The sequence below is a fragment of the Triticum dicoccoides genome, chromosome 2B, assembly GCF_002162155.2.
Source record: "Triticum dicoccoides isolate Atlit2015 ecotype Zavitan chromosome 2B, WEW_v2.0, whole genome shotgun sequence".
NCBI lineage: Eukaryota > Viridiplantae > Streptophyta > Magnoliopsida > Poales > Poaceae > Triticum > Triticum dicoccoides.
This window is the reverse complement of record NC_041383.1, coordinates 332,907,484-332,916,202: the sequence shown is the minus strand read 5'-3', so window position 1 is coordinate 332,916,202 and position 8,719 is coordinate 332,907,484. Positions and strand designations below refer to the sequence as shown.

At 41.1% G+C, this 8,719-nt stretch overlaps 2 long non-coding RNA genes across 2 annotated transcripts; both read right to left on the bottom strand.

The window, feature by feature from the left end:
• Window positions 1–794: 794 nt before the first annotated feature.
• On the bottom strand, window positions 795–3,010 carry LOC119363640. Its single transcript, XR_005174203.1, has 4 exons — window positions 2,900–3,010; window positions 1,888–2,025; window positions 1,729–1,777; window positions 795–1,002 (listed from the first exon to the last, which is right to left on the bottom strand). It is a non-coding gene; the product is annotated as an uncharacterized LOC119363640 (long non-coding RNA).
• Window positions 3,011–3,109: 99 nt separating this feature from the next.
• On the bottom strand, window positions 3,110–5,377 carry LOC119363641. The gene is made up of 3 exons (XR_005174204.1): window positions 4,916–5,377; window positions 4,291–4,410; window positions 3,110–3,202 (listed from the first exon to the last, which is right to left on the bottom strand). It is a non-coding gene; the product is annotated as an uncharacterized LOC119363641 (long non-coding RNA).
• Between the last annotated feature and the right edge of the window lie 3,342 nt (window positions 5,378–8,719).

The window sequence follows — 8,719 nt, the reverse complement described above, 5'->3', positions numbered from 1 at the left end:
CACCACTTATCCATTTCATTCCCATTAAGCTTTCCTAGTCTTGATACCATGGTAATGGGATTGCTGAGTCCTCATGGCTCACAGATTACTACAACAATAGTTAAAGGTACAAGTAAAGCGATGATCATGACGTGAGAGCGATGTTTTCTTGTTCATTACAAGAAATATGTCAACTTGTGACCTTGACTATTGGTCACTTAAAGGTCATTGTTTTTCATTTGCGACCTTTTTGTGACCAAAAACAGAAGGTCAAAAGCTGGCGGTCGTAAACTAAAATTAATGACCTTCTCTGTGAGAAGGTCGTAGACGTTTACAACAAAAACAGAAGATTATTGAACCCATGACCTTTTGTTTTGGTCACTGGCTTTTGTTTTGGTCACTGGCTGTCTGCCCAGGCCATGTCGGATCCGACGTGGCAATCTGACGTGGAAAAATTGCGACCAATTGAAAAGGTCGTTGATAAGATTCAGCCCGGACCAATTCGGTGTTTATATAGGCCGAGCCCATTAGTTTTAGCCCATTTATTGTAGTTTTTCTATGCTTTGATTAGCTACATGGGCCTGGCCCAACAATTCAACCTTTTATTTTCCAGGATATAGCCTTTAAAAGTCGTTTTTTTCAATCCATTTGTGGCCTCAGCCTTTTACTGTCCAATTCTAGCCCAATTCGCCCAATTATTGTTTGGGCCTCAGCCATTTTACAGTCCATTTACTTTTGTGGACTTCACCTTTTTCATTAAGTTGGTCTAACTTGCCAACTTTCTACTTCTCACGTTTTCACAGTACAACGACAAATATTTCAAATGGAACAGAACTAAATTCTTGAAATGATATGCAAAATCAGCCTATTACAGTCTATACATGGTATTCATAGAAATGATGTGCTGACTACTACCGATTACAATATAACTAGCTACAGACTACAACCAGAACAAGAGGTAGATTGATAGAAAAACACCATGCTTCATCGTCTTCCTCTTCCAACTTCTGAAAATCAAATCACCTAGCATTGAAAGGATCACGCATTAGAAGCATATAGAACATCAAACTAATAAATGAATAACATTTAGTATGAAAATGACGATAGCACTAGTATACTTTAACTCATCTTACAACCATCAGTATAGTTTGCTTATAAGAAAACATATGGCCTGATACTTATGCGCGCCTAGATTACTAGACAAATTGCACACTATGCACTCATTTGACACTTGCCATAGTTTCAATGTAAACCAATAGTTAAACCTGAGAAGATGTGAAGCTGAAACCTAACCCATGACTGTAGCAAGGGTGCTCCCAGCACAACATCACAGTTCTGCATTTCTAACCTCTACTTACAACATTTAATGCTAGCAAAAACATATGGACATAGATATAGTTCCCAATGATATTTACATGATCAATGTATTTATTATACTAAGGTGCATACAAATCTAGTTGAGGATGGGGGCACATGAGAGTTTGAAACATTTCAAACTTAAGAAATGAGAACAGACAACAAATCATCAGGTTTGCAAGCTAAAGAGGACATAAAGCAACTTCTGTCAGGCACTGAAGTTCTAGAATACCAAGATATAGTACATTTACTTTATTTGTTTATTTGCTACTGAAAAAACACCAACAATGTGAGCAGGATTGATGAATATGGCATGAAACACCAGCAATGTGAAACTGGACATACAAGAACACAAAACGGAGTAAAATTGTTTCAGAAAGGGCAAATGGGCACCTTAGCCACATCAGGGTCAGTATATTTCCTTGGAAATATCATCATAACCCTGCAAAGAACAATGTGCATCAGACAAGTAACCACTTTATGCTACAACATCATCATCAGGATTAAAACAACATATTGATACACAGTGCTGGATGAGACTGTATACAATACCACTATGACAGAATAAGCCGCCGCACGCCATGATGCACCATCTTACACGATCCGGCCTCAAGAAACCAATAGCGCTGCTTGCTCCCTTGGCCCAGCTACTTGTTGTGGAGGATGGCCGAGACTCATATGTGGAGCTCCCTGCACATGACATATTGTATCAATGCTTGTAGCAACAACAACAACTCACATACCATAGAACTTGTGTAATAGTGTATCAGCACCCCAAAGGAGGCATTACAAAATTCTCAAAGAATTTTGCCAAAAGGATTAACCTCACAGCAACCTGAATAAACTACCACTTTTACCACTGTAGTGGCACCACCATCTATTCAACCAATAGGATATAACAAATACCAAGTCAGGCAACACACGCAGATAACTATGTATGTGCAAATCGGATCTTCTGCATAGAACAGTACATCCTATTCAAAAGAATATACAGACCTCAAGCTATGTAACTACTGAAAGAAGAGGAAATGAAGGCAATTCTATATACACAAAAACACATTTACCAGTGTTATACATAGCAAAACTTCAGTATTTCATGGTACAATGAAAGAGCAGTTCAGTTGAAGAATTTTGCTTGCCATTCTCAATTTTACTACTTAAAGACATAATGTAACAAATACTGGATACTTCACAGCAAGCAAATAGTGCAATAAATTCACTGGTCTATGGATATGATCACAGATTCACATGAGGCGTGCGTGGAATACAGTGCAAATAACAACGGAAATTTAAAGAAGCTTGCTTGTTAACAAAGGCCTACCAATCACTTCAACCTAACCTAAAAATAACAGTACATAGACTGTTCCATTACATAGTACTGCTACGTAATTGATACACAAAAGAAGATACATCTCCCATGTTCAGCAATCAGGATCAACCATGAAGCTTTCACTACTCCTACATCAGTAAGCTTTTACTACTCCTGTTGCTAGTGTTCTAAACCAACAGGGCAATTCTATAGGAGTAGAAAAGAGAACTAGGGGTAGGAGAGGGAGCTGCTCACTGGAGAGCTTGTGGTCGCCGCCATACACACCCGCCATCACGCCGGTCGCCTCAAGAAGCACGGCTGCGCCGGAGACGCCACCAAACATGCGCAAGAGCAGAGCACCTGTTGCATCCAAATCCAAATCGAACAAGAACAAAAAATTAGGAATGGTTGCAACCATGCTTTTCAAGGGACACAATACAAAAAATCGCGAAGAATGAGACGGCGCCTTTCCTGATCTGCTTCCCGTACTTGGATCCAATGTTGGCCGTGTTCCGTGTTGAGGAGCTCAAGTTCAATGTGTAGCCACAGTACCCACAGCTGCCAGTAAGAAACAAACAACACACATCATCAAACTGCACATAGATGCTTTATATACAAACCTGAAACTACCGTCCTACTTTTTTAACAGGAACGTCATGTGGTATATAAATGACAGCACGGTGCTCTCCGTACGCCTTTACAAGTTCAAATCATGTCCTAGAGTATTTATTTATGTGTAACTTCATCGGTCGATGTTAATCTAAACTTGAAACGTCACATCCATTTGCTCCCCTGTAATTCTAGTGTTTCTCGGAGATCGTGATCTCTTGCAAGAAACAGAGGGCAGACGATGATCCACTAAACTTCACTTTCTCGGACCCGGCATGCTCTCTCTATGATCAATATGCTTGGAGTCCCTAGCCAGCAGCCATAACTAACTAAGATTTAACCAAGGATATTAGCGTGGATGACTGAGACTAATTAGTTGCTGCTAACGGTGGCCGGCTGCATGCAGCTGCCATGCACACATCCGCCGGACCTAGATGCTAGAATCTATAGACTACGTCTATCCCTGATGGACCTACATGCATGGGCTGCTGGCATTGAAGGTTTCGCATAATCCACTAATATATATCCCGCTTCAAATCAACACACAAATGCAAGATATTCTACTCTTCACACAACAAGTTTCTCCTGCTATACGACTGTGATCTACGGCAAGTTAGCAGGTATGTTCTATAATCCACCAAACGCAGCCTCAACTGCTGGTTCGGTTATGTTCTATAATCTACCAAATACCAAGCACAGCAGCAGCATTACGTGACACTGCGTGTCTCGAGTCAATGCGAAGTAGAACAACAGCAGCTAGCGCAGGGTGGCGCTTTTAAGAGCCAATCACGGTGGAATCTTACATAAACGACAGAAGGGCGTGTTGCTTAAGTAAGTTCTCTAATACGGCTCGTATTCTATGCAAGTCCCAAGGACTCATCAGCCGGCCTTCGCAGACCTATATGTAACACTCGTGAATCTCTTGCTAAAATGTTCCTTATTGAATTAATTAACCAAGTTTCTACAGTAGCGTATCATCCCGCCACACTCAATTTTAAAGTACAGAAGTAAACTGCATCTTGGACCGAAAACAGTACCTGGAGAAAGTCACAGAGGTCATTGCTGACCCCTGCCTCGTCATGACGGGTATCACGGTCGTCGGAGCTGTAGCTAAACCCAGTCCCGGTCGGCTGATCAACAAATATGATGTTCGAGATCTGCAGGCAGCAAGTAGCATCAGCACAGCAGGAGTAAAACCAAACTATAAACCACTCTCAGCCAATGTGGGTTAGTAATAATAGAGTTGACATAATGCAGGAGCTGACTGTCTATCTGCAGCCCAAAGACCTCAAACTGACCTCCTCGTCACCATAAATTTAACCACAGACATATACAATAACTATTTTCTGAACCACTAGTCAAGCAACGAAATTCTACTTCAGTTCAGACTTCAGAGTAGTTGCTTTCACCCAGAATTAGGCGATAGTTTCAGACTTCCATTTCAAAAACTTAGGTGGGTAATTTTTTAGCGGTTACATGCAAAGTAAGCAAAGCAATCAGTTTCTTTCTTACTTTCTTGACGAAAACATGTAGCTTCGTTGCTTGTGCCCAAACAACTACTGAACGACACGACTGTGCATCATACATGCATAAATTACCGACGGGGAAATTCTCCAACAAATTGTCCAACGACCTGGGTACATATCTAGGGAGTTGGCGAACCTGTAGGAGACGTCTTTGGCGGAGTAGAAACCGTCCAGGTCGATGAAGCAGAGGAGCGCCGGCGTTTGTCGCCACCGTCCTTGACCTGTTGCGCTCGTCCCGGACCGACGACTGCAGGGTGCGGCGCGCTGCTCCCATATCCTACGGGAGGAGCCTCCCAGGTCACGGATCTGGCGGCCCTCGCCGCCAGCCGGCGCTGGATCTATCAGCGAACGAAAGCCTAACAACGGGAGACGGCTGCGCTTGGCCGCTGGAGGACGCGCGCGCCGGATCTCACCGGACAGGAGGGGATAGCGGAGCATCGGGGTCACGTTGGTGTGATGGGCGCCTCGATTCCCGCCGAAGGTCGCTGGGATCGGGCGTTGTTGGTGGCGGCGGCGAGAGAGATGGGGACGAGGGAGGAGTGCGGGAGAGAGATGGGGACGAGGGGAGGAGTGCGGGGCTGTGGGCCGGGCTTCATGGGGTGAGATGGTAGGATGTTTTTTTAGACAAAGCGGGGGGTGAGGAGAAAGGACTATTGTCGGATCCTGGAGCATCTAATGGCGTTTGAGGCACCATCCGCGTGACATGCCCATGGACCAATCATAATTGAATACACGTTATGAGCATTTAAAATTGGTCATCATCAACTAAAAATAAGATGTTGAATCATCTAAACAATTTTATGATATGAGAAAATCAAAAATTAATAAAAACATTCTTATTGTGTCACCAAATATGACCTAGTTTTTAGGAAAACAAACAACCTTGAAATTGGAATAAGACAAATATCTTTAAAAAAGTGTTATGAGAAATGAGTTTTTAGCGGGGGAATCATTTTCTATTTTCGAAGTGCCAAAAATGTTTTTTTGAAGAATCTACCAAATATTTGTTTCAAAATGGCACCACTCCATTCTACAAAACTATAAGACATCATTTTATGTATAGTTAACCAAATCTTAACATGTAAAATGCTTTCGATCCACCTCTTATCAAAAAGACAAATTATGTTTCAAAAAAGAATCTTCTACTTTTCATGTGAAAAATTCAAAAAAATGATCTCATATTGTGCACAAAGGTGCGTATTGGAATGGCAAACAATGTTGTCTAAGCAAATTTTCATCTTCTTTGGATGAAAAATTCATTTTCCATTTTTTGAGTGCCCAAAATGAGTTTTTTTTGTGAAGGACCTACTATATATTTATTGTAAAATTGAACAAAACCAATTTTCCAAAATACTAGGACATATTTAATGTACAATTGAACAAGCAGTTGTGTGTCAAAAATTATGATCCACCTTTCATGAAAAAGATAAATTTCCGCCGATTCAGTAGGAACCAAGACAAATTTGAACTATAGCTACCTCGTAGTTTGCTCTTTATTTTTTTTCAAAAATCATTTCTAGGTACATAAGTATATATTTATCAGAGAAACAACAAAAAAATTTCAAGATTCAACCACTAGCTAGGAACGGTCATGCATGCCGTTTTGACCGCATTTTGAAATGGGCATAAAAAATTCAAAAAAAAATCAAAAAATTGGAAAACCTTCGCATTGTGTCATTATATGTGACCAAGTTACCAGCAAAAATTATAAACTTGTAATACAGCGATTATTTTAAAAAAGTGTTCTCAGAAACAAGCTATCAAGTGTGAAGATGCATGGCTTTCAGCCCAAATGCTCAATCTTATGTCCACATTTATGGCATAGTTTATTCAGATGATCTCATATTGTGCACAAGGATGCATATTGGAGTGACAAACAATGTTGTCTAAGGAAGTTTTCATTTTCTTTGGACGGAAATTTCATTTTCCTTTTTTTGAGTGCCCAAAATGAGTTTTTTTTGTAAAGGACCTACCATATATTTGTTTTAAAGTTGTACCAAATCAATTTTCTAAAATACTAGGACATATTTAATGCACAATTGACCAAATGGTTGGGTGTAAAATGTTTTGATCCACCTCTCGTGAAAAAGACAAATTTCCGCCGATTCAGGTGGAAGCGGGTCAAATTTGAACTGCATCTGCCTCATAGTTTGCTCTTTATTTTTTCCAAAAATCATTTCTAGGTACATAAGTATCTATTTAATCATAGAAACACAAAAGGTTTTCCAAGATTCAACCACTAGCTAGGAACGGTCATGCCCGCCGTTTTGACCGCATTTTGAAACGGGCATAAAAATTCAAAAAAAATCAAAAAATTGGAAAACCTTCGCATTGTGTCATTACATGTGACCAAGTTACCAGCAAAAATTATAAACTTGTAATACGGTGATTATTTTTAAGAAGTGTTCTCTGAAACGAGCTATCAAGTATGAAGATGCATGGCTTTCAACCCAAATGCTCAATCTTATGCCCACATTCATGACATAGTTTGTTCAAATGATCTTATATTGTCCATAAGGGTGCATTTTGGAATGACAAACAATGTTGCCTAAGGAAGTTTTCATTTTCTTTGGAAAAAAAATTCATTTTCCATTTTCTGAGTGCCCAAAATGAATTTTTTTTGTGAAGGACCTACCATATATTTGTTGCAAAATTTGACCAAATCAATTTTCTAAAATACTAGGACATATTTAATGCACAATTGACAAAATGGTTGGGTGTCAAAACTTTCGATCCACCTCCCGTCAAAAAGACAAATTTCCGCCGATTCAGTTGGAAGCGGGTCATTTTTTTTGTTTTTTGAAAAATCACCGGGGGGAGGGGGGCTCCCCACCTGAATATATTTCTCATTTTGTAACCCAATATTTGTCTGATTACAAAGGTGAATTACATAATCACGTGTAATCGTGAAAAGAAGTAGGAACACCATGAGTGGGCGACCTGTTTTTGCTCTGGTTTTCTCATCCGGTGTGTCCAAAGCATAAGGTCATCAAGGATTCGCTTCAAGGTGGAGATACTGTGGTGGTTTTGTTGCTTGAATGTCATAGCATTTCTTGCATCACAGATCTTCTATAAGATAATGAGAAGGACGGAGTGCCAGATCGTTGCATCAACCTGGCAGGGGAGGCGGCATTCCCATAGATCCTCAATGGAAGTGGAGGGTGAGAGTCCAATCCTTTGCCAAATTCGCTGAGCGAGCGGGCAGTCGATGAAGATGTGTGTGCTGGTCTCGTTGTCGAAACCAAATCGTGGACAAAGGGAGTCTGCGACGATGTGCTTGCGGAGGAGGTTGCATTTGGAGTTGAGACATCCACGGAATAGAATCCATGCAAAGATCTTTACGCGGTTGGGGATGCATGAAGACCAAATGGCAACTGCATGCGCATCATCCTCATTTTCGCCCATGGTTAGCTGGTAGGTGGCCCGCGTGGAGAAGCGCAGGCCACCGTTAAGGAAGTGTTGGTCCGGTCCTGGCGATACCTGGAAATCCTGCAAGAGAGACAACAACGAGCACATCTCAGAAGCGGCATTAGTTGTTAGGCGGTTCCGTAGGATTGATTCTAAACCGTTGTACAAAACAGCAGCCACACGAGCGAGAGGCTAGGTGGTATGCGAATATAGGCAGGGAAATACAGTAGCAAGCGATTGTTGGTGAAGCCAGGTGTCTAACCAAAAGTAGGTGTTGGTGCCCGAGTTTGTAAGAACAACGGATAATGCATGCAGAGCTGGGATTTGCTGGTTTATTGTGTGGCAGAGGAAAGAGTGGCTGTTATGTGGAGCGATGAGGGCATTTGGGTGTTGCATGCTGATCCATTCTAGCCAAGGGTTTTGTTCTGGGAGTAGTGCTTTGACAGCAAATTTCATTAGTAGACAGTTGTTCTGAACATGGAGATTTTTTAGGCCCAAGCCACCAATATTTTTTTTGGTTTACAAACATTTT